This window comes from Dipodomys merriami, unplaced genomic scaffold (genome assembly GCF_024711535.1).
Source record: "Dipodomys merriami isolate MVZ:Mamm:240054 unplaced genomic scaffold, mDipMer1.0.p SCAF_11, whole genome shotgun sequence".
Lineage (NCBI taxonomy): Eukaryota > Metazoa > Chordata > Mammalia > Rodentia > Heteromyidae > Dipodomys > Dipodomys merriami.
The window spans coordinates 48,125,429-48,149,640 of record NW_027202382.1 but is presented as its reverse complement, the minus strand read 5'-3'; the positions used below and the strand labels follow the sequence as shown (position 1 = coordinate 48,149,640).

At 55.1% G+C, this 24,212-nt stretch overlaps 1 long non-coding RNA gene across 1 annotated transcript; it reads left to right on the top strand.

The window, feature by feature from the left end:
- Nucleotides 1–789: 789 nt before the first annotated feature.
- LOC138816745 (uncharacterized) lies at nt 790–21,668 on the top strand. The gene is made up of 5 exons (XR_011368724.1): nt 790–987; nt 13,109–13,201; nt 13,687–13,738; nt 18,175–18,281; nt 21,022–21,668. It is a non-coding gene; the product is annotated as an uncharacterized lncRNA (long non-coding RNA).
- Nucleotides 21,669–24,212: the final 2,544 nt, after the last annotated feature.

The following is a 24,212-nucleotide window of genomic DNA, read 5'->3' as shown; positions in this document are numbered from 1 at the left end:
AGAGTCCTCAGGCCGATGTGCTCTCTAACAACTCATCAGATCTACGTTGGTAAGGTAGCCCAGAGGGGCCTGCCTCTTCCAAGCCCCGCCCCCCCCACCTCCCTGGGGCAAGCACCCCAGGACCAGGGAGGAAGAGACCATGCTCAACACCCCTGGAGTAGCCAGCAGGGCCTGGGGCCTAGCTGTCTGGGCCATCAGACCCCTGGGACTTCCGGATTGTCTCAGCGTGGGAAGTCACCTGTGGTCCCCTGCTGTCTCTGCCACCCACCCCCAGGGCTTCTTGGGAGTTCTGGGTCTGCTGATCCTCTCTCTTCTCACCTGGAAGATGGCTGTGACTTGGTGGGTGCCTCAGGACACCTGTGCAGCTAGAGGGCGTGGCCAGCAGCCGAGTCGTGGCTCTGTCCCATGCGGAACAAAGATCATGATCAATCACATCCAGACCAGCCTGCCAGCCTCCAGGTACCTAGGGAACTGGCAGAGTGGCATTCCGGGGACCGGAGCAGGCAGAGGGGCTGAGCCTGGCTTTCTGGAATGTCAAAGGAAGGTAAGGAGGTGGGGGTGAAGCCTGTGCTTGGTGGTCTCCCTGATCCTTACTGGAGAACAGAAGCCCAGTGTCACGGTCCAGGGTCAGGGTGGGGCCTCTCCTGGCCATGTCACCTGTGCTCCTGGCAGGACTGCCCAGGAACCAGTGACAAAGGCACACAGAAGGCGGCAGGGGGCTCCCCAGGGGGGAGGCTGACCCTGGACTCCCCCATTCCCACTCCTTCCCACAGATGGGCCGCCCAGGGCCCCCAGAGGAGAAGGTCTCTGGTATCCAGCTGTCTGGGTTCCCTGAGGCCCCTGGAGGTGCTCCCGGTGATGCTGTCCTTGGGCCCGAGGACTCGGACCTGGTGCCTGCCTTGACCCTGGCAGCAGCCCTCCTGCTGCTGTTTTTCCTGCTCTCTTCCTGGCTGGTGTGGGGCAGGCCCTGCCATACCTCCAGATAAGGTGGGTTCCCTGATAAAGTCGGGATATCAGGGCAGGATAGCAGATAGAATTTCCAACTCCAACCTGAGCCAAACCTACTTTCTTTGCCATTTGATGGTTCCTGGGAGCCACGGCGGACAAAGAGGCCTGATCTCTACAAGTGCATGGGCTTCAGCCACCTCCTACCTCGGGTTGGCTGTGTTCCCGTCACTGGAAAGCCTTCCTAGGCCCTGCGGATAGAGCCAAGCGACCTGACTTGTGGTAGAAGTCAGTGACTGGAGACTCACAGATTCTCCCTCTGTCTTCCAACAATACCACTTCTGGGCATTGTTAGGGGGTGGTCATTTCTGCAGCATTCATTCTCTTGTTTTCAGAACTCTTACCCCCTCTAGGGATCCCCAAAAACCATTGGGAAGGCCCCAGGTGGGTGAGGAAGATGGTGTGGTCTTGGCTTCCACCTGGTGTCTGAAGATAGAATTGCACCACAAGCTTGGCAGGCCCTGGAGTTTGCAGTTAAGCACAAATCTCATAATCCTGAGACATCAGATTTTAACATTCACTACTAGTCCTTACTAAATGTCCTCAGGGATGAGGCAGTTTGGGAGCTGTTGTCTCAGGGCTGGGGGTAATGCTTGTGGTCCCCGCCCCTCCCATGGCTGACAGGCATTTCTTCCGGACCTGGGGGAATCTGTACAGCGCCCCTTGCAGGCTTCAGGACTGTCTCCCATGGAACAAACCCATCTCAAGACTGAGAGGAACTGCCAGGGCCCCAGGGGAGCACCGGTCTGACCAAGGAAGGAAGCAAGGGTTTTTGCAGTGGGCAGAAGCTGGCAAGTAATCAGGGCTCGAACAGTCAGTGGTCAGAGACGGGCACGTGGCTCTTGGGGCATGAGGGAGTGGGTGGGCCCAGGGGGCCCAGGGAAGCCATCCCAGGCACAGGGCCAGACCATGGGAAGGGTGCCCGTTTCCCTAGGGAACCTCAGGGTCTCCCTGAAGCTGAGGTGGAGGGGTGCGTGTTAGGAAAATGGAGAAAGGAAAAGGCCAGACTCGATCTTCCACAGCAAGGACTGTTTACTGAGGAACAGCAGAGGGGCAGCAACCTTTCCACAGGGAGGCTGTGCAGGGAGGTGGGGCTGGAGTTGGGCTTTGATGGGGTCTGAGCGAGGAGGCAGAGGTGAGTGGAAAAGCTGCTAGGTCTGGGGAGGTGGGGGCTTTCGGTGGGGCTCGCAGTGGAATGTTTGCGCCGGCTGCCTGCTTCGGGTAGTCCGTGTGTATCTGGGGTTTTGCCTGACGTCGGTGTGCGCCTGGGAAAGCAGGGTGGGAGTCAATCCTTCCCAGTCCATCTTCCCACGCATAAAAAGGTTGGGCCCAGAGGGGAGAGGTAAGTCCTTTGTAAAACGATTGGGCTGGGAGAGGAGACTGGGAAAGAGGTCAGACTCTTCTCTGGAATTCCTTTGTCCTGAGCTGTTGGGGATTTGTTGTCTGAACGGTCCCATTTGGGGGTTCTGTGGGGTCCTGCTGCTGGCGGTCCCGCGCTTTCAGATAAGGCCAGGGGTGAAGTTTTCCTGAGCACCAGGAGGGGTTCCCCTGGATGGGTTGGTCTGAAGTATGGGAGAATGGGTGGGGGGGGGGAGAGAGAGAGAGAGAGAGAGAGAGAGAGAGAGAGAGAGAGAGAGAGAGAGAGAGAGAGAGATCTAGGGTTTGGGATCAGTAATGTAATTGAAGAAGGTGTCTCCTCATTTTTGTCCAAGAATGGCTGACTCCTGTCCTTTGTTCAGATGCAGGAAAAGGAAGAAGGGCTTGTTACGGTCAGGGAAGGAGAGGGTAGACGCCTTTGACAGGGAGAACTTCAGCCGGCCCATAGGTGCAGAGAGAGCTGGGGGATGGGAGGGGCTCGTCCAGGGGCCCCTTACTGATGGGGTGCAGAGGGCAGTCTGTGAGGGGAAAACCAGGGATCAGATACGGAAGAAATCAAAGAGGCCAAGCAGGGCCAGCATCTCGCCTGGGTGGAGGCGGAGGATAGTTAAGTCGAGCACCTGAACCCCAGGGTTGTATGGCTCATCCCTCCCTGTTGGGAAGTGGTTAGTCCCAAACATGGAAGTGATTCTTGGCATCTCTGGGCTTTGTCTTTGGAGGCCCTAGGACCCCAAGAAGCAAGGGAATTCGGAGTGTTTAATGCTTAGGTCAGCCGAAAGGCTGCCAAGGAGTCATCTACATATCAAAGGAGGAAATGGAGGAGAAGGTTAGGGAGGCCAAGTCTTGTTGCGGGGCTTGGCCAAAATAACGGGGGCTCTCATGAGACCCCTGAGGGAGCACTGTCCATCTTAGCTGGGCCTGAGGGTGTCTGGGCCTTCCCAGGTGAAGGTGGGTTTACAGGGATGGGTCAAAGACCGAAAAGGATCGGCAATTGGGGGACTAGGGGGAGGCGGGGGTAAGGATTGGACACAATGGGGCACGTGGGGATAATGCCTTGGTGAATTTTATATCCTGGACTAAGCGATAGGAGCTGTTCAGCTTTCTGACTCCCAGGATAGGTGTGTTATGAGGAGAATGAATGGGAGTTAGGAAGGAGGCCAAGAGAAGGTGGAGGATAATGGGTTTTAGCCCTCAGTGGGTGGGAAGGTTAAATGGGTATTGGTTGGTCTTGGGTTACAAGAGATGTGGGGTCTTTAAGAGAGATAAGGATGGTTTGTGGTGGGAAGCCATGGCAGGGTGGAGAGGGTCCCAAATTAAGGGCTCACCTCAGAGAGGAGGGCCGGAGAGGTAGAGGATTGGGTTTGGGACAGAGACTCATACCAGTTTGGTTTCACTTGGAGGAGCAAAATAGTGGCGGATTCTAAGCCCCTCCATCCTCCTGCTGTTCCTTGCCAGTTTGGAAACTTTTTTGGGGGGGGGGGGTCCGGTCGTGGGGCTTGAACTCTGGGCCTGGGCGCTGTCCCTCAGCTCTTCAGCTCAAGGCTAGCGCTCTACCACTTGAGCCACAGCGCCACCTCCGGCTTTTTCTTTTTGCTCATGTGGTGCTGGGGAATCGAACCCAGGGCCTCGGGCATGCAAGGCAAGCGCTCTACCACTGAGCCACCTTCCCAGCCCGGTTTTTGTTTTTGTCAGGCTTGGGCTTGAACTCTGGGCTTGGGTGCTGTCTCTGACCAGTTCAGCTAAAGGCGAGCACTCTACCACTTGAGCCACAGTGCCACTGGAGGGGCACTTTGTTCATTTAGGCTATTGGTGTGAGCCCTGGCCAACCTTAAAATGGCATTAGGGTTGAAATAAGAATGTGCTGAGGGTTGGGAATGTGGCTCAGTGGTAGAGTGCTTGCCTAGCACGCATGAAGTCCTGGGTTTGATTCCTCAGTACCACGTACATAGAAAAGGTCAGAAGTGGTGCTGTGGCTCAAGTGGTAGAGTGCTGGTCTTGAGCAAAAAAAAGAAGCTCAGGGACAGTGCCCAGGCCCTGAGTTCAGGTCCCAGGATTGGTAAAAAGAAAGAAAAAAAGAATGTGCTGAATATCATAGCAGGTGAGAGTACAATTGGGCAGTCCTGGTAAACAGTGTTTATAATGGAGAGGATTGTCTGAAAATGGCCCAGTCTTTGTTCACTAGGTTCCATCTCATTTAGGGTGAAAGGGGTGTGTGTGTGTGTGTGTGTGTGTGTGTGTGTGTGTGTGTGTGTGTGTGTGTGTGTGTGTGTGTGTGTGTGTGTGTGTGTGTGTGTGTGTGTGTGTGTGTGTGTGTGTGTGTGTGTGTGTGTGTGTGTGTGTGTGTGTGTGTGTGTGTGTGTGTGTGTGTCCTGCCCGCTCTCTAGGAAGGGAAACATGGGTAGTTTCAGATGAGGGGATGGAGGAGGGGAGAGGAGGATGGACCTGGGTGGAGGGGGAGCTGGAAAGGGGGGTGAGTGGGAGGGAGAGGCCAGAGGCTTTGGAGGCTAATGGGCCTTAGCGGTGGGGGATGGAGGGAGGAGGGGTCAGGAGGAGGCTCAGACTGGGTGAAGGTTGAGCCGGTTTGTCGGTATTTTAGAGTGTGAGGCAGGAGGACCGCAAAGGAGAATTTTTGAGGCAGGACAGGATGAACAGAGGGCAGTTTGGATCGAAGGTTTGGGGAGGCTTGGGCCTATGGGGCCTCGGACTCTGCCATTTCATTGGAGAAAATTGTTGAAATCAGTAAGGACATAAAATTGAAGGTTCAAAGTTCAGACCAATGGTGGCCTTTGTCTAAATGATAGTGAGGCCAGATTTCAGTAGGACACAAGTCTGGTTTTTTTTTGGCTTATAAATCAGCCAGCCCAAGAGTCTGCAGAGTAGACGGCAGGCAAACCAATGGGGTGTCTGTGGGAGACAGTTTGGAGCCCATTGGGGAGCGCTGGCAGGCGGTGGAGGGGCCTGCCTTCCTGGCTTCCCACTTCCCACGGCCCCAGGCTTTGGGGAGGCAAACCAGCGCTTTCCAATAATGAAGAGATGGCTTCTCCAAAGTCCTAATGAAAGGGTGTCGGGGTCAGTCAAGCGTGAGAGACTCCTGGAGTCTCTGGGGACCCCGAAGACAGGAAGAAAGGGACTCCTGGAGTCCCCAGGCCCTTGTCACAAGGCCGCCACTATGGACCATGGTTGGTTACCTTGTCCTGGAGGCTTTGGGGTGGTGGATGGAGTCATTCAAATGGCGAAGAGCCTCATGCCTGGAGATCAAGAGTCTGGGGACCAGGGAGGGGGGGAGATTAGAAGGACAGAGGGCCAGCCCCAGGGTTTACACAGGGGCCCAGTAACAACTCAAGCCACACAGGACAGGTGTCCACGAGGCATGCACTGCTTATGTAGACAAAGGCCACGGGAACTCAGGGAGGTCCAGGTCGGGCTGGAGGCTCACACCTGTCATCCTAGCTACTCAGGAGACTGAGAGCTGAGGATCATGGTTTAAAGCCAGCCTGGGCAGGAAAGTCCAGGAGACTCTTATCTTCAATGAACCACTCAGGAAAGTAGAAGTGGCGCTGTGGCTCAAGTGGTAGAGCGCTCACCTTGAGCTGAAGAGCTGAGGGACAGCGCCCAGGCCCAGAGTTCAGGCCCTATGATGGACAAAAAAAAAAAGTGTAGTAAGCACAGAGGACTCTGTGCTCCCGGTGGAGAATGGAAGAAGAGAGAATAACTAACGGCTGGATGAGAGGCAGCCAGGGGGTGCGTGGCCCCGGCGGAGGGGACCCCGTTACTCCTGGCGCTTTGCCTCTTCTGAGTTCCAGCACCCAATGTTAGGAAAATGGAGAAAGGAAAAGGCTGGACTCGATCTTTCACAAGCTGGGACTGTTTATTGAAGATCAGCGAGGGACCCAGCCTTCCCACAGCCTGGAAGGCCTTGCAGGGAGGTGGGGCTGGAGTCGGGCTTTGATGGGGTCTGGGTGAGGAGGCAGAGGTGAGTGAAAAGCCGTTAGGTCTGGGGAGGTAGGGGCTTTCGGTGGGGCTCACAGTGGAAAGTTTGCACCGGGCTGCGGTGGCTTGCCCTGCCTGCTTCAGGTAGTCTGCGTGTAGCTGCAGTTCTGCCTGACGTCCGTGTGCACCTGGGAAAACAGGGCAGGGGTCAACCCTTCAGTGCATGCCTGGTCGGCCCTAGGCTTGAGGGCCCCCCCCCCTACTTGCCATGGTCCCTAGGGGGGATGTCCCTCCTCCTCCAGCGGTCAAAGCCAAAACACAAACTCCTGTCCATGGGAACAGGGAGTGGGCGGAGTGGAGGTAGATCCCCCAGGTTTTAGGGAGTTCCCTGAAGCAGCAGGGATGGGACCAGGGGCAGAGGCTGGGGGAGGTCATGGCTTTCTTGACTGTCCAGTTAGCAGGGTGGGATGTGGTGTGGGACCATGGCAGGGGGCATGTCACTCACCTGGTGTACGGCCTGCTTTGGCGGCGCGCGGTGAAGAGCTCAGGGAGTCAGGGAAGCAGGCTTCCCGTGGGCTGGCTTCGGGGCTGACCTTGTAGCTCCTTCGAGCCTCTCTGTGGGGCTCAGTCTCAGGGCACCAGGCAGTCAAAGCCTGGGGGAGGCGGGCAGCAAACATGGCTGCCACCAGGGCTGGTCCTTAGTGCCTGCTGTGCCCTCCCCTTCCTGTCAGATACCTGCTCTTGCTTCCTCTCATTTCCACGGACTCCGTCTCCTTGATGCATCTGGCCACGCGGTGACCCAGAGGCCACGTGGTCTTTGTAACTCAGTTCCAACTTAGCCCCTGCCAAGTGGGTGCGGCTGGGCCATCTCCCCTCCCAGGCAGGGGACCCCCCCCCCCGCCATGTCCTTCTTTGCATCCCTCCAGCCTTCTGAGGCAGCTAAAGGCAGAGCCAAAACCTCAGGTTCCTTCTCTTCCAGCACTCAGACCACGTCTGCAAATTCCAGGCATTTGCACCCCATTTGGGGCAGCTTCCAGCTTTGGCTGGGAGCCACAAAGACTTGGGGAATGCCCAGGTGAGCCAAGGGGTCAGTGTCCTCCCGGGAGCTGGGCCCCTGTGAGACGCTCAGACCTGCTGGCCAAGGTCTCAATCCTGCCCGCAGGCCCAGTGCTATCCGGACGCACAGGTGAGCAAGGTGGCACGCATGCCGGCTCCACGTGCATGCATTTCTGACCAGAGTCTGTGAAAATGTCCTGTGGTTTCCAACCCATTTCCAACAGCCAGCTCACTCCATCCGGCCTAGCTCCTGTGGGCTCTCGCATGCCTGGGTCCTTACCAGGGTTCCTGGGGCCAGCACAGGCCTTGGCATCCAGCTCAGCCAGGAAGGAATTGCATCTGTAAGGAAAATATTGTTCTGTATAATTCGGTGACCTGTTCTATAAACATTGTGGTCTGCCTTGTGGTTTTTCTTGCCTGTCTCTTGCTCTCCTCCTGCTTTTCCAGTGGGTGTGCGGCAGCCAGATGCCTGAGGTTAGGAAAATATGTGTTTTTGGTGGGTTGGATGTTTCAGAGGGTGATTGGATGGGCCTGAGGACCGGCTGGGTGTGCGGAGTGTGTGGGGCTGCTGAGACTTCCTCCAGCCACTTTGCAGTCTGCAAGTGGGCAGTTCGTGAGCGTGTGCAGGTGCAGGCACGTGCCTGTGTGTGTGCAAGTGTCTATACATGTATGTATGCATGTCTATTCACATGCCACGGTGTACATTAACATGCACACACGTGCCGGATACTCATGTATCTCTGTGTATATGCATGTCTCTGCACGTGCACACACATATGTCAGCGTGTGTGCACAGGCATGCATGTTCTCTGTGTGGGTCTCTGTGTGCATGTGCCTAAACATGTATATTCATGCTATACATGTAATATGTGTATTCATGTGTGTGCACACAAGCACATATGCACAAATGCATGTGTGTGCTGGTGTATACATATGTGCCTATATTCATGTTTATGAATGGGTCTCTGTGTGCATGTGTCTGTGTCTATCTGTATGCATACGTGATCATGTGCCTGGTGTACAGTGATGTGTACACATGCAGGTGCATATGCACTTATGTATGTGTGTGTCAGTGTGTTCTGGTATACATGCTTATGCATGGGTCTCTCTGTGTTGTGTATGTGGCACATGTCCCTGTGTTTATGTATGTGTGTGTAGGTCCTTATGTATATGTGGCACACATTCTTCCTGCAGGTTATAGGCTGCTGGGTGTTTGTAAGACCAGGCCGAGTGGTCCACAGAGGGACAAGGGAAGTCCTTCCTTTGGGGTACAGGCTGCTTCATGCCATCCTTAGAGAGCAGATTGGATCAGGTGGTTGGAACAACACCTCAACTTCTGTTCTTGCTTCTTGTGAAGCACAGGCCAGTTCTCTGGGTGGCTGGGTCTTTGTAGACCACTAGGAGGAGCTGAGGGTTTGCTTCCTGCCTGGGTGGCATCATGCCTTTCTGATGGACTCCCATGTTACCTCTCCTCCTCTCCTAGGACCAAGGGGCCTAACTCTACCAGTGTGCAGGAGGGCACCCAGGAGCTGATGCACGGCTCTAGACTGTGTAGTGATCAGGAGGGCGCCCAGGAGCTGATGCACGGCTCTAGACTGTGTAGTGATCAGGAGGGCATCCAGGAGCTGATGCATGGTTCTAGACTGTGTAGGTGATCAGGAGGGCACCTGGGAGCTGACGCATGGTTCTAGTCTGGGTAGGTGATCAGGAGGGCACCTGGGAGCTGATGCATGGTTCTAGTCTGGGTAGGTGATCAGGAGGGCACCTGGGAGCTGATGCATGGCTCTAGACTGTGTAGGTGATCAGGAGGGCACCTGGGAGCTGATGCATGGCTCTAGACTGTGTAGGGGATCAGGAGGGTGCCTGGGAGCTGATGCATGGCTCTAGACTGTGTAGGGGATCAGGAGGGTGCCTGGGAGCGGATGCATGGTTCTAGACTGTGTAGTGACCAGGAGGGTGCCCAGGGAGTTAATGCATGGTTCTGGACTGTGTAGGTGACCAGGAGGGTGCCCAGGAACTGATGCATGGTTCTAGTCTGGGTAGGTGATCAGGAGGGCACCTGGGAGCTGACGCATGGTTCTAGACCTTGTAGGTGATCAGGAGGGCGCCCAGGAGCTGATGTATTGTTCTAGACTGTGTAGTGATCAGGAGGGTGCCCAGGAGCTGATGCATGGTTCTGGACTGTATAGTGATCAAGAGGGCACTGGGGAGCTGATGCACGGTTCTGGATTGTGTAGTGATCAGGAGGGCACTCGGGAGCTGATGTATTGTTCTAGACTGTGTAGTGATCAGGAGGGTGCCCAGGAGCTGATGCACGGTTCTGGACTGTGTAGTGACCAGGAGGGCACTTGGGAGCAGATGCTCTTCTCACTTCTGGACCCTCAGTCAGGCTTTGGGCCTGGTAGACTAGCAGGTGTCTGAAGACAGTGGCTTTGCTGCACATGGCTGCTTCTCAGGAGGGGTGAGGTCAGCTCAGAGGGAAAAGAGGAAGAGATGGAGGTGGAGGCGGGCAGCCTGGGTCACAAGCGCTGACTAGCCACCCATCTTTTCTCAGCCTTGGTATCCTGGTCCATAAGACAGCCCATAGCTCCTGGCTCACAGGGTGTCTGGGAGACAGGAACAGGGTGACGAACGGAGACCCCCTCCTGCACCCTGAGGTGGCAGGACAGGGTGTGGCACTCAGGCCATCATGGACAGACGGACAACAGCACGGAGAGGGAAGGAGGTGGATCCTGAGAGCCAAGCCTTCATGGGGCTTCAAGTCACAGGCCTCAGGTGTATGCTGCGTGGGGATCTGGAGGGGAGCAGGGAAGAGTCGGGCGGGCTGCACGCTCCCCCCCCCCCCCCCCCGCTGTCCCATCAGCTTCCCTGGGACCCTGGGCCTGGCCCCTCGTCCTCCGGGGTCTGGGTACATCAAGCCACTCTCTGCAGTTGCTGTCGGTGAGCCTCCGTTTCATCACGCTGGCCAGGCCTGGCAGACAAGAGCTGGGAGGGTACCTGCCCTGCCAGCCTGGCATCGGCTTCTTGCCGCCTCAGCCAACACCCTCTCCTAGACTGTAGCCAACTATTTGTGGCCCGTAAGCAGCATAGCAGATGTGTGTCTTGCTCAAGTCGGACATTACATTTTTCCGGATGGCTGGACGCTTCCTGGCCCAAAGGGGGCTGAGTGATGGACTCGCTTTGTCCTGTATTCTCTGCTTTCCCAAGTCCCCGCCTGTCTCTCCGCTTCGTCCTCGCCAGCGGGAAGCAGGCTGGGTCAGCTCCAGCCGTCCTTTGCTCTATGATCAAACAGAGCCCAGATGGAGCCCCAGGGTTGCAGGTGGCTGGGACCCCTCCCCCGAGTTATTTTTGGCCCTGAGCTGGCCCGTAGACTCCCTGCCAACAGCAATTACTAAGTTTTCATCTTGTTTTCGCTTCTGGCTTAGAGTATGTCAAAAATGTTCCACTGGGAGACCTAGGGCACCCCGGCGGTGTGAGGGGGGGCCAGGCTGTCAGCTCCTGTGACAGGGCCTCTGGGGGGTTCTGCCGGGAGGGAGAGGGCAGGACACACTGAGGTCTGTTTATAGCTTGTGTGCTGAGCTTGGTAGCCCTTCTCCCCTAGCCAGGAGCAAGGCATCCTCTGTTACAGAAAAGGACACTGAGGCTCAGAGGGAGAGCCGGAGAACAGGCCTACCAAGTCTGCCGCCTTTCCAGCCCAGAAGACTTGATCTTGCTGGGGGTGGGGGTAGGGCGGGGATGGAAGCTTGGAAGGCCAGGGGGGAACCAGCAAGATCTGCCACTAGGGCTCCCTGGCACACACTGTCAGACCGTCTGTCTGTCCATCTGTCTATCTACTTACTTTCTTTTGTACAGTCCTGGGGCTTGAACTGAGGCCCGGCACTGTTCCTGAGCATTTTTGCTTAAGGCCAGTGCTCTGCCACTTGAGCCACACCACCACTGCTGTCTTTTTGGTGGTTGATTGGAGACAGGAGTCTCACACACATTCCTGCCAGCGCTGGCTTTGAACCGTTATTCTTACATCTCAGCCTCCTGAGTAGTTAGGATTACAGGCCTGAGGCACCACTGGGCTTACTCCCTCTTAAAGGACTCTGTTGCTGGCGGCTACCACTCTGCTCACCTGGGGAGTCAGCGTCTTGTTGGATGGCAGATCGTGGCCGGCTGGCTGGCTGGCGGGTGGCAGGCTGCCCCTGGGGCTCCGGTGAGCCCCCCGGTGTGATGTTTCCACAGTCACACCCTCCATACCCTTTGGAGGCAAACTGTGCCCTGAGAAGTCATACCGTTGGACTCCTGAGAAACCCAGGAGGCAGGAGGCTTGTGAGTGATTTGTGGCTCGGCAGATAACGGTGGTCCTGGAGTCTGTGCCCAGGTTCTCGCCACCGCCGCCAGTCCATGCTGGGCACGGGGCCTGAGCTGCAGCAGGTACATGGCTGGGCTCCCGGCCCGTTCTGCCACCATTGGGTGTCTGTGGCCAGCCTGTGGAGACGTCCCATGTTCCCAGGGCTGGCTGGGCAGCTTTTGTGGGCCTGGGGTGCTTGCTCTGCTCAACCCCTTGGTCCTCTGCAGTGATCTGGGAACACGGGGGGGGGGTGGGCTGTGGTGCTGTTCCTCTCCCACCACGCTCGCTGCTCCTCAGAGTCCAGGACACATTCGCAAGGACAAGCAGGCCCTACGTGTCCACAGCCATTCCAGGCCTGAGCGAGTTCTGGATCTATCTGCTCACTCTGGGCTTCAGGAAGGGGACCGAGCTTCCTGCCACGCCCAGGCCCCCCATCTCTGAGCACCCACTGGGACCCCAGGTCCAGGAGGAGATGAGGACAGGCCACTGCCCTGGGGGAGGGGACTTCAGACTCGGATTCCTCTTCCAGCCCTTGGGATCTACCACAAGGAACCTTCCAGAATGGGTTTGGGGGATTGGAATCAGGGGGAGAAGCCTTTGGACTGAGCAGTTGGGCCATGATTGTACGTTGACAGACCCAGTGTTCAGTTGTTTGGGATCATGGACACCCTCACAAACAGAGGCTCCTGGTCCCTCTGGCACTGCCAGTTTCCCCACCAGCTTTGTGGGGTATAGACACCTGTTTCAGCCATTGCTCCACCTCAGGGGAGGATTCCCATTCCCCCCCACCCCCCAGGTATGTGTGGACAGACATGTGTGGACAGGTGTGTGTGTGTGTGTGGACAGGTGTGGGGGGGCAGGTTTGTGTGTGGACAGGTGTGTGTGGACAGGTACATGGGCAGGTGTGTGGGGGGCAGGTATGTGCGGACAGGTACATGTGGCCATATTTTACCAAGTGACCATACCATGTGCTTGTTGGTCTGATGCTTGTGAAACAGATCTCACAGACGGAATGCACAGGGCCCCAGGCAGGTAGGCCGGGGCAGGGCGGGGTTCACCGGGTCCCTGCTATGCAGTCGGTGGTTCCAAAGGCAGCTGGAGGGAGACAGGCTGCTTCGCAGAGGAATGATACCCGAGCTCAGGGCAGAGCGGGGGAAGCCAGCTGGTGACGCTCACCTTCACTGGGGATGCTCGGGTGGGAGGCGGCTTGGCACTGGGCGCGTAGGCGGCAAGGCGACTGCTGTGGACTGCAGGGCAGGGATGTGGGCCCGGAGTGGGCACACGTGAAGGTACCGCTTGGGTGCCATTTGTGTGTTATGCACTGTGTCCATGTGGCCCAGCATGGCCTTCCAAGGTGGTCCCGCTGCCCTGGGGAGTCACACATATTTGTGATCATGCCCACAGTGCTGGGGAAGCAGCAGCTGGCGTGTCCGCCCGGCCCTGCCTGACATCGGAAGGTTTCTGTCTGAGAAGCTCGGCCCACACCAGATCTATGAGGTGAGGCTGGCGGTCCCGCGCATTCTCCCCACGAGGCTCCTGAGGAATGGGAGGGGACTCCCCCACTCAGCCTGGAGGGGAAGGACAGGTTTCCACTGTCCTCCACTGTGGAGGCGGTGGGAAGAGGCTCTTCCAGCCCGAGGGATGGATGGAGGTCGGGTGGCTGCTGCCAGGCTGGTGGCTTACAGGTCCGTGGTGCTCTGGCTTGACCTGGGTGGAGCCAGACCCACCTTCCCCCCTCAGCCTCCCAGGGCCCTGCCTGGGGGGTGTCCATGAGAACACACCATCTACCAGAAAAGAGGGGTGCATGGTCTTTTGTGGGTGGCAGCGGGGGAAATGCAGAGAATCACAGTACATTGTGAACTCGGGGAAGTCATGGGTCCACTGGCCCTGGGGCCCATGTCTGCTGATCAGGGTGCTGCTCATCCAGGACCAAGAGAAAGCACCTGGGCTTGTGGGTGAGGCCCTGGCTTTCTCTCTGTCAGGTCCCCTTCTCTGCATACCTGTCGAGTGAACACTCACAGCCCACTTCGTGCGGTAAGTCCAATAGGCTTTGCCACGTGCAGTGCTCCAGAGGTCGGAAGTGTGTGTGTGCGCGCATGTGCACCTGTGCGCCTGAGTGTACAGCACTGCAGCCTCAGGCTAGGAGTGGCCGCCGTTCCACCGAGTCCCCGAGGTGTGGTTAGCCTGAGCCCTGCAGAGCCCGGCTGCCCTCTGCTCCCTCCATCTGTCTGTCGGCGTGGAGCTTGGATTCTGGCAGCTCACAGGGCCCCTTTTGGATGCTGGTGTTTCCTGGAGCCTGGAGCTGCTTCTGAGCACCCAGGATGGGGAGCTTAGTGCCTTTCCCTCCTGACTGGGCTGTCATTTGTCAGAAGGAAAGGTGAGTACCACGGGTACAGCTGCAGCCTGCACTCCCTACACCTGGACTCCTGCTGTGTGTGTGTGTGTGTGTGTGTGTGTGTGTGTGTGTGTGTGTGTGTGTGTGTGTGTGTGTGTGTGTGTGTGTGTGTGTGTGTGTGTGTGTGTGTGTGTGTGTGTGTGTGTGTGTGTGTGTGTGTGTGTGTGTGTGTGTGTGTGTGTGTGTGTGTAGATAGAGATAGAGAGGGGTGTGGGGAGAGAGAGTGGGCCCTCGAGCAGCCAGGAGGGAGGTCTGCAGTCACCCTTGCTTGAAAACCAATCTCAGAAGCACTGGGAGCAAGGGGCTCCTATGAAGGATACCCCAGATCTGGGTGGAGCCAGCCCACAGTCCTCTCTGAGCGGGCGGAGCCAGGCCCATACTCCTCATTGAATAGCTGACATTTCAAAACTTGTAGCACCAGGATGAGAGCTGACCTCTATCCCAAGTAGCCTTGTAGAAATGCAGGAGGTGCCCTCTCTGTTCAAGGACCCAGTGCTTTCTCCAGTCCACCCAAAAGGCCTCCTGCTTCCGATTATTCACACTGCTCAGGACAAGGCAGATGGTTCATGTGATTAGAACTCTCCTCTGTGGCCAGGCACCAGTGGCTCACACCTGCAGTCCTGGCTACTCAGGAGACTTGAGACCTGAGGATCATGCTTCAAAGCCAGCCTGGGCAGGAAAGTCCATTAACTTTCTCCCATCACCCCCCCCCCCCAAAAAAAAGAGCTGGAAGCAGCGCTGTGGCACAAGTGGTAGAGCACCAGCCTTGAATGAAAAAGCTAAGGGACAGTGTTCAGGGGCTGAGTTCAAGCCCCAGGCCTGGAGGAGGAGGAGCAGGAGGAGGAAGGAGAGGAGGAGGAAGAGGAAGAGGTAGAGGAGGAGGAGAAGAGGTAGAGGAGGAGTAAAAGAGGAGGAAGAAGGGGAGGAGGAGAGGAAAGAGGAAAGAAGGAAGGAGGAGAAGGAGGAGAAGGAGGGGAGGAAGGGAGGAAGGAAGGAAGGAGAAGGAGAAGAAATACTCCCTTCTGTGTCTGCAGACGGAAGTTCTGCACTCTGGGGCTGGCTGGCCTGAAGGCAAACTTGACCTGGAACCAGCCCTGGACTCTGCGAAGCTCGGCCTCAGCTGACTGGCCATCTCCCCAGCGGTTGCTATGACCCCCCACCCCCACCCCCACACTTTGGCTGGAGGGGGACAGAACAGCAACCAGGCCTCCAGGAAAAGTCTGCCCTTACCGGAGCTCCTGGCCCCCCCTCTCCTCGGCTGGTCTGTGGTTGGGGAGGTCACCGTGCTGTGAGCACCCCGGGAGCAGGACATTGCAGAGCCCCTGTGCACAGCCCAAGTGGGTCGCGGCTGCCGTCCACAGGGAAGGACACGATGGTTAGAGCATGGGCACTGAGGTCCACTGCCCAAGTCCAAGTCTTTTGGATGGTGTGTGGGGTGCAGACAGTCACCATGACCGTGAGCAGGCTGCCCACTGGCCTGCACTGAGTGTGAAGTGGGCGCGGTCCTCCCGCCCTGCGGCCCAGGGGCGTCTTGAGTTAGACGGGTTGCTTCACGAAGAGGATTGGGAGCAGATGTGACGGCAGAGACAGGCGCTTGGGGCGCCCGACGGCTGTTTATCTTCTTCTCATTTATCTGTGCCTTTGATTTTCCCCTGATACACAGGGGTGACTGAGGAAGCTTTTTGTAAAGGTCAGACTGTTCTTTCCAAATAACCCGGTGCCGTCCATGACCTATAGGATGCTTATGAAGTTAAAGACTAAAATAAACATCGATGAGAAGATCGGGAGGCTCTGAATCCATCACACACTTGATGGGTGGGTGGCTGAGAGACACCCTTCCCCTGGGGAATGGGTGGCGAGGGAGGAAGAAGGTCATGCCAGGGGCCAAGCGAGGGAGGCCAGGGGGTAGAAGCACCAGCAAAGGGGTCCAGGAGCAGAGGTCAGTGGAGACTCTGTCTGTCTGTCTGTCTGTCTCTCACACACAGCTGGTGAGAAGTCTGGGAGCTTCTGTGGTGGGACCAGCAGCAGGAAGTTTTGCAATGGGGAAACAGGCCCAGGCTGGGTGGGTGCAGAGGAAGACAGCCATGTGCCTGGGTGTAGGATTTGGGGACAGCTTCATCCGCTCCTTAAATTCTCAGTGTGTGTATGGGGGGGGCTTATCATTTTCAAGCCCCCTCCAGCTGTCCCCTGGTCACTTGGGGATGACACCTGCTCGCTGCCTCTGGGAATTCCTTGGACTGGTGCGCACGCGCACGCGCGTCCCTCTGCTCTGGACTGGCCTGGCCTCCGACCGCAGGGCTGGCAGTGGGGACTGCTTTGTCAGGTTGGAACAGGGCCTGTTAAGCCCCAGGACACGCCGTCCCCTGGCCTGGCCTGTTGGAGCTGGGCCCACTTGGGGGATGGCGTCTGACCCTGTGTTCCAGGCCAGGCCAGGGCAGTGTCCTTGGAACACAGCTGTGTCCAGCTGCTCCCCGAGGGGCCCTCCCAGCTCTGCTGGCCGCCAGCAGCTCTGCTGGCCACACAGACCACCCACCATAGGTGGTGGGGCCTTACCTTTAGGGTAACAGCAGAGATGCTGACCTCTGGGCCTGCAGAGTCTGGTGACGGGGGGGGGGGGATGCAGGGGGAGTTTGGTGATGGGGTGGGGAGAGGGGTTACTTCCCAAAGGCACTTAGGGGTTGAGAAGTCTCGCGTGCAGCCCAGATGTTCAAGCTTGTGAAGTTGCCTTAGCACACACCAGCCCGTCACTCCCTTCAGAGGGCCTCCGGGGTCACAGACAGAAGTCCTCATGGCCTTTGTCCTTCCTGCATGCAGAGATGTCTGCCAGAGCTCCTCCTTCCATCTGGCTTGCTGTATTTGCCTTCAAAGTCAGCAGGGAAACGGGAGTTCAACCACTGGCTGCACCAGAGACCTCAGAGTCAGAGACCTTAGATGTCAAAGGCTGGAATTTGTAATTTATTATCAATACAACCGATTGAGGGCCTGAACAGAGGCTAGAAGGGGAGCTCAGCACGGGAGAGTGCTTGGCTTTCACGGAACCCAACACTACAGGAAAAAAGAAGGGACTGGATGTGTGGCTCAAGTGATAAAGTATTAGCCAGCCATGAGCCAGAAAACTGAATGAGGACTGGAGGTCCTGAGTTCAAACCCCAAGTGTCTGTCTGTCTGTCTCTCTCAAAATATTCAGGGTACAATAAAAATTGCTCACTTCCGCTAGTACCAATGAGCTGGCCAGGAAGTAGGAGAGTCTCAGTTCTGGATATTCTGGATGGAGGAGGGGAACATGGACACTGTGGTCAGCATGTCTAGCTTTGCTTTGAGTTATGACAGATGAGGCCACTGCTACATCTCTAGAACCAAAGCGAGCTTCCTGCTAAGCGAGGGAATGTGGACTGTCAGGCTCAGACTGAGGAAGGACAAACTGTACAGTCTTTTTTTTTTTTCTTTTTGCTTACGTGGTGCTGAGGAATCGAACCCAGGGCCTCAGGCATACAAGGCAAGCGCTCTACCACTGAGTCACCTTCCCAGTCCTGTACAGTCTTTTTTTTGTTAGTGGTGCCAGAGCTTGCACTCAGGGCCTTGAACTTATTTGACTTGCTTGTTTGGATGGCACTCTACCACTTGAACCATGCCTCCAGCCTGGTTCTTGCTGGTTAATTGGCGATAGCGTTTTTGTGGATTTTTCTGCTTAGGCTGATTTCAAACCATGATCCTTTGTATCTCAGCCTCCTGAGTAGCCAGGATTAGTAGTGTGAGCCACCAGGATTCAGTGACCTCGAATTCTTCTAAGTGTGGAGATCAGGACGCAGGAAGACTTTCAGAAGGTTGGGTGGTCTTCAGGGAGACTAGTCCCTGGGGGGCAAGTACATCTGATTGATGGATTGAGGGCAGTTGTGGCCAGTCTGGATGGTGTTTAGGTGTTGCAATGGTCTTTTCTTTTGGATCTTGGAGAATTGAAACTCGTTTATTCTCCTAGATAAACTTGAACAGCACTTTTTTTTTTCTTTGAAGTCACTCACTTTACGGAGCCTAGAAGAGCCTTCTCCCTTAACTCACGGTTCACCTTCCCATCCAGGTGAACAGTAGGGTCTGTCTCCTGCTGGCTGCTGTGTGTCTGCACTGCCTGTCTCAAACTGTGGGTCTGAGAACAAGAGGAAGAAAATCCTCTGAGAATTAGTAACTGTAAGTACCTTGTGTGTGCACGTACACACACACACACACACACACACACACACACACACACACACACACACACACACACACACACACACAGGTTTTCAGGATAGAATAAAAAGCACTCTGGATTTATGTTCCCTCAATTATCCCAAAAGGTAAAGGACAGGATTTTAGTTTAGAGGATTCTTGAACTAGAAGCATCCACTTTGTTTTGTTTTTGCAGACGTGAATGCAAATATTTTTGAAAGAAACCTGCCTTGTACCTCAGGCATCTGAAAAATTTCACAAAGCACCACAGCAGATAACTCAGTTCAGTATCGAGGAGCACGAAATACACTAGTGAGTGAGAAAGTAAGAGGTTCGTGGTTCAAGGCCAGCCTGAGCAAATACCTCTGAGAACCCTGTCTCGGTCAATAGAAGCTGAGGTGGGGGGTGGGGGGCAGGCCTGCTATTCTAGTGATGCCAGAGGGATAAACAGAAGGACTGAGGCCCAGTCCAGGTTGACCACAGTGCAAGATTCAGAAAACACCCGAAGCAAACAGAACTAGAGATTGTGGCCCTGCAGTACAGCAAGCACAGCCCTATCTAGCAAGCAGAAGGCTCTGAATTCAAACCCCAGGACTGCCAAAAAGAAAAAAATAAAAAAGCCCAGTGAGTGTTGGAGCAGATAGAGGATTACAAATCTAGGCCCAGCAAAATGAAAATGCAGAACATGGATGCCAAAAAGATTTTAGAAAAGAGCCAAAGAATCTGCTGGGCCTAGTGATTCATGCCTGGAATCGTAGTTTCTCAGAAGGCTGAAATCTGAGGAGAACATCTCAAAGTCAGCCCAGACAGGAATGGCCATGAGACTCTTATCTCCACTTAACTAGCAAAAAGCCAGAGGTAGAGCTGTAGCTCAAGTGGTAGAACACCAGCCTTGAGTGAAAAAGCCAAGCAATAGTGTGAGGGCCTGAGTTCAAGCCTCAGTATCAGCACAAAGACAGACAGACACAGACACACAGATACACTCAGAAAGAGACAGACAGGAAGACAGAGAGACAGAGATTTGTAAGACAAGGCAGGAAAAGATCAGATACAAAGGTTTACACAATGCTAAGCCAAAGAACATTGCAATAATTCCGATGCCATCAGAAAGCAATAGACATAGGTGAACAAAAGTTCTAGAACTACTATAAATAAAGCACTCATTGCTTAATGATGGAAAGTGTGATTTATTGGGCAGATAAAGCTGTTTTTAACTTGATTGTGCCTAATAACAAAAACTTCAAGATACACAAAGCCAAATCTGGCAGAATTACAAGGAGAAATAACACGTCCACAACTACAATGAGAGACATTTTACAAGACAGGTTTATGGACATATAATTACACATATTAAATTCACCGATTTGAGGATAAATGAGTTGTAGACGTTTGTCCTTGTACAAGCTTCACTACAAGGCAGTTTTAGGGCATCTTCATCTCCCCAGCTTGCAGCCAATTCCCAATTCCCAATCCCCGACCCAGCACCCATGGCTCTGCCTCCACCTCTGTAGAAATGTCACCTGGTCACTTTCATTAGAGAATTGTCTTTGCGATCACACCCATCTCAGTGGGCTGTCGTTTGTGTTTCAAAGACTGTTTATACCTACAAGTTGATCATTCGTAAGTCTGGGGGTAAATTGGCTGTTCAAATATTTTACCCACTTTTTTGTTTTGGTGCCAGTCTTGGGGCTTGAACTCGGGACTTGGGCTCTGTTCCTAAGCTTTATGTGCTCAAGGCTAACACTCTACCATTTGAGCCACAGTGCCATTTCCGACTTTTTAGTAATTAATTGCAAAGTACAGTCTGTGTCACAGGCTTTCCTGCCTGGGCTGGCTTTGAACCTTGATCCTCAGATCTCAGCCTCCTGAATAGCTAGGATTACAGGCGTAAGCCACCAGTGCCCAGCTTTTTGCCCACTTTTTTTTATTGAGCCAATGTTTCTCTTCATCATGGATTTTAAAACTTAGTTTGTATGTTCTAGATACAAGTTCTTTATCATATCTGTATGTTGCAAATATTTCCTCCTATTCAGGTTCTTGTCTTTTGGATTTCCTTAACCATGTCTTTTGAAGGACAAATAATTTATATCTATTTTTTATGCTTATGGGGGGGTGTTGAACTTACTGGCTTCATGCTTGGTTCTACCACTTGAGCCATACCCCTAGTCCTTTTGCTTCTAGTTTGTTTTACACACAAGGTCGTGTGTTTTTGCCCAGAGCTGGCTTGAGACCATGATCCTCCTTATTTACCTCCAGAGTGCTTGGGTATGTAGTACCACACAAAATTTTGAATGGTGACAGTCTGAACCCTTTTTCCTTTAGTGGATCATACTTTTGCTTTCATATCTGGACTCTTTCCCAGCCCAAGGTTACAAAGTTTCCCTGTTATAAGAAATGTCCAGCTTTGTGTTAATTTTTGTTGTTGTTGTTGTGGGGCTTGAACTCTGGGCCTGGGTGCTGTCCCTCAGCTCTTCAGCCAAGGCGAGCGCTCTAGCACTTTAGCCACAACACCATTTCCAGTTTTCTGGTGATTTATTGGAGATTAGAGTCTCACGGAATTTCCTGCCTGGGCTGGCTTTGAACCACAATCCTCAGATCTCAGCCTCCTGAGTAGCTAGGATGACAGGCGTGAGCCACTAGGGCCTGGCTTTTTCACATGAATGTTTGAGTATGATATAAAGAAGGGTTGAAGGGATTTTTTTTTTTTTTTTGCACACAGACATCCACTCATTCCAGCATGACTTGATGACAAGATCTCCTTCCCAGAGTTCCTGTCCAGCCGGAAGCGACCACAGAGTGGACAGGGTGAATGCACCAGTCAAATCCAGGGGCACCCAGTGGCCTCGAGAGCTGCACTGAAGTCCCTCAGGGCTCCGCCAGTGGCCACACAGGACGCAAGGGGACTGAACACAAGACTTAGAACAGGCAGAAGTGGGGGCTGACTGCAGCTCTTCCAGGGTGAGATGTCGGGTGCTCGGACTCCTCCTGGCTCCTCTTTCTGGCCTGCAGAAAGGGGAACAGCCAAGATGGCAGGAGGGTGTAAAGGTTCTCATGCAGATCTAGGTCACGGTGCTGGCAGGATGCTGGCTTCTGGTGCCCAGCCTAGGAGTGCAGGTGGTTGCAGGTGCCACGAGTCTGCTTTTTGGATGTACTCTTCTGTTTTGCCATTCCAAGATTTCTGGAGTCAACGGGCTGACGGTGGCCAGCAGATGCCCCTGTCCCCTCTGTCCCTGTTCTCCTACCCTGCATGGCTGGACAGCTTGGTCTGAGGCTGCAGCTTCCAGGCGCTGGGCTGGTGGCAGGCACTTATCAGCTGCGGCCGCTGTGCAGGGGGAGGAGTGGGGCTGGGGGGGGATTTCTGCCCGAACATTTTCCAGATGTGGCCGCAGCTACCCGATAGCCTAGCTCCAGCTGGAGCCCAGTCCAGCAGGCTCCCGTTGGCTGAGCTGTTAGGAAAACAAACCCCAAGGAAGGCAAGGGAGGCCCTGCTTCTGGGAAGGGAATGGAGCCATTGGGCAGAGCCCTGGCTAGGCCAGGCCAAGCACCAGGTTGGCCTCTGCCCCTCCCTCCTCCTGCAGCCTCCTGCCACAGCCAGGCTGCTCACCTGACTGAACACAGTGTCTGCTGGACAGACTCCATGCCCAGTGGGCTCCATGGTAGGCAGGGCAGAGCCTACCCCCAACCTGTGCCCCCCACCCAGCATGTGGAGAGCGAGGCGGGCCATGTGGCAGTGCTCTGCCTATCAGATGAGGGCCCTGGGGGCCCCTGGGGGTCCTGCCAGCCTGGCCGAGTCAGGATGAGCTCACATGGTGGGGGAAGGTGGCCGTGCCCCCTCCATCGTCCCTTGGGTAGCTCTGGCAGCGCCAGCAGATGCCACCGGGGACCAGAGGGCTCCTCTAAGGTGGCACCGCCTGGACAGTGCTTTCTCCCTCAGCCTCATGCAGGTCAGCAAGGCCGCCCTGGGGTCAGCACACAGGTCAGCAAGGCCGCCCTGGGGTCAGCACACAGGTCAGCAAGGCCGCCCTGGGGTCAGCAGCTCGCCGTTTCTACGTGTGGCCTTGTTTGGGAGGCGGAGGCCTACCTTCCCTGAGACACACGTGGAGAAACCTGCCAGCCTGTCACCGCAAACACACAGAGTGCGGCACAAGGCCCGGGCCGCTGATGTCCGGATTCCCGGGCTCCCACAGGACTCCTGGCCTGGGCGGGCTAGACATGCCGCCGGCCCGTGCCGGGCCGTGGTGTCCCATGCTGGGCCGTGGTATCCCGGGCCGGGCCATGGTGTCCCGGGCCGGGCCGTGGTGTCCCGGGCCGGGCCGTGGTGTCCCGGGCCGGGCCGTGGTGTCCCGGGCTGGGCCAGGCCCTCCACCATCTTTCTCCCATTTCATAAAAGACATAGGAAGATGGACACTGAGGAACTGGGGTCTGGGGACTCTGCTCTGCTTCTGGAGTGAGGCGGGCCTGTCAGGAGCTATGGCGACAGCTCATGTCCTCACTAGGGCAGCCAGCCCGCAGGCCGGGCCACACTCAGAGGGGTCACCAATGCAAATAACCCCTGAGAGGGAGCCCCCTCCCCAGTCTGCTCTCTCCCTTGTGTGGCCCCCAAAGTTGGGGTCACACAGCTCGTTCCATGCTGCCTTTTGAGGTTTAGTCTCAAACCTGCCTCCTCCAGGCACCCTTCCAGGCTTGCTCCTCAATGCCATCATTCATTCCTTGAATGAATCCATCATTTTTGCCACTTGATTTGAAGCATTTTTATCCTCTCGGCAGTGTGGGGTTTGGGGTGCTTTAATGGCGTGAGAGCTTCTGGTGGTAAGGGTCCTCTATTAAATTCTGGAAGCTTTTTGGCTAAGGACCATGAAGATAATAATGATTTCCATTTTTAGAAAAGTCATTAAGCTGGGCACCAATGGCACACTCCTGAATCCTAACTACTTAAGAGTCTGAGATCTGAAGATCATGGTTCAAAGCCAGCCCAGGCAGGAAAGTCCACGAGATTCTTATCTCCAACTTGGAGATATGGCTCAAGTGCTAGAATTCCAGGCTTGAGCAAAAAAAGCTCAGAGACAGTGCCTAGGTTCTGAGTTTAAACCCCAGTACTGGTAACACATTCTCTCTCTCTCTCTCTCTCTCTCTCTCTCTCTCTCTCACACACACACACACACACACACACACACACACACACACACACACACACACATTTAAAGGCCATTAAAATACAATAATGTGCTAAGGAGTTTCATATGAAACTGTCATTTAATCTTGACATATGTGGGAGCTGAACATGATTACAAATGGGGAAACTGAGGCTGAGGAGACATAGGGAGTTGGCCTCAGGGAGACCGGGAAGCTAGGCCTGTGTAGTTCCAACCTTTTTCCTGGCCTACCCCTGACCTTCCATCTCCTCCACCCCAGCCCCTCCCCCACCATTTTTCTACTTTTTTTTTTTTTTTTTTTTTGGGTCCAGTCGTGGGGTCTGAACTCTGGGCCTGGGCGCTGTCCCTCAGCTCTTCAGCTCAAGGCTAGCGCTCTACCACTTGAGCCACAGCACCACTTCCGGCTTTTTTATTTTTACTTATGTGGTGCTGAGGAATCGAACCCAGGGCCTCAGGCATGCAAGGCAAGCTCTCTACCACTGAGCTACCTTCCCAGCCCCATTTTTCTGCATTTTAAAATTCTCTAATGCTTTTCCAATCCAGGCAGCCTCTGACTTAATTCAGCCCAAGGGACAGCTGGGAGAAGCCACTGTTCCCACTCAAAAGCAAGGGAATGGGGGTAGAGGTGAGGGAAAGGAGCATTAGGGACTGGCAAGTGGGCGCTGGGTCCTGGTCTAACCAGCTCACTGGCCAGTCAGCGGTGCACCTGAGTTTTCCAGCCTTCCTCCTTCTCCTCCTCTTCAGCCTTCCAAGTCCT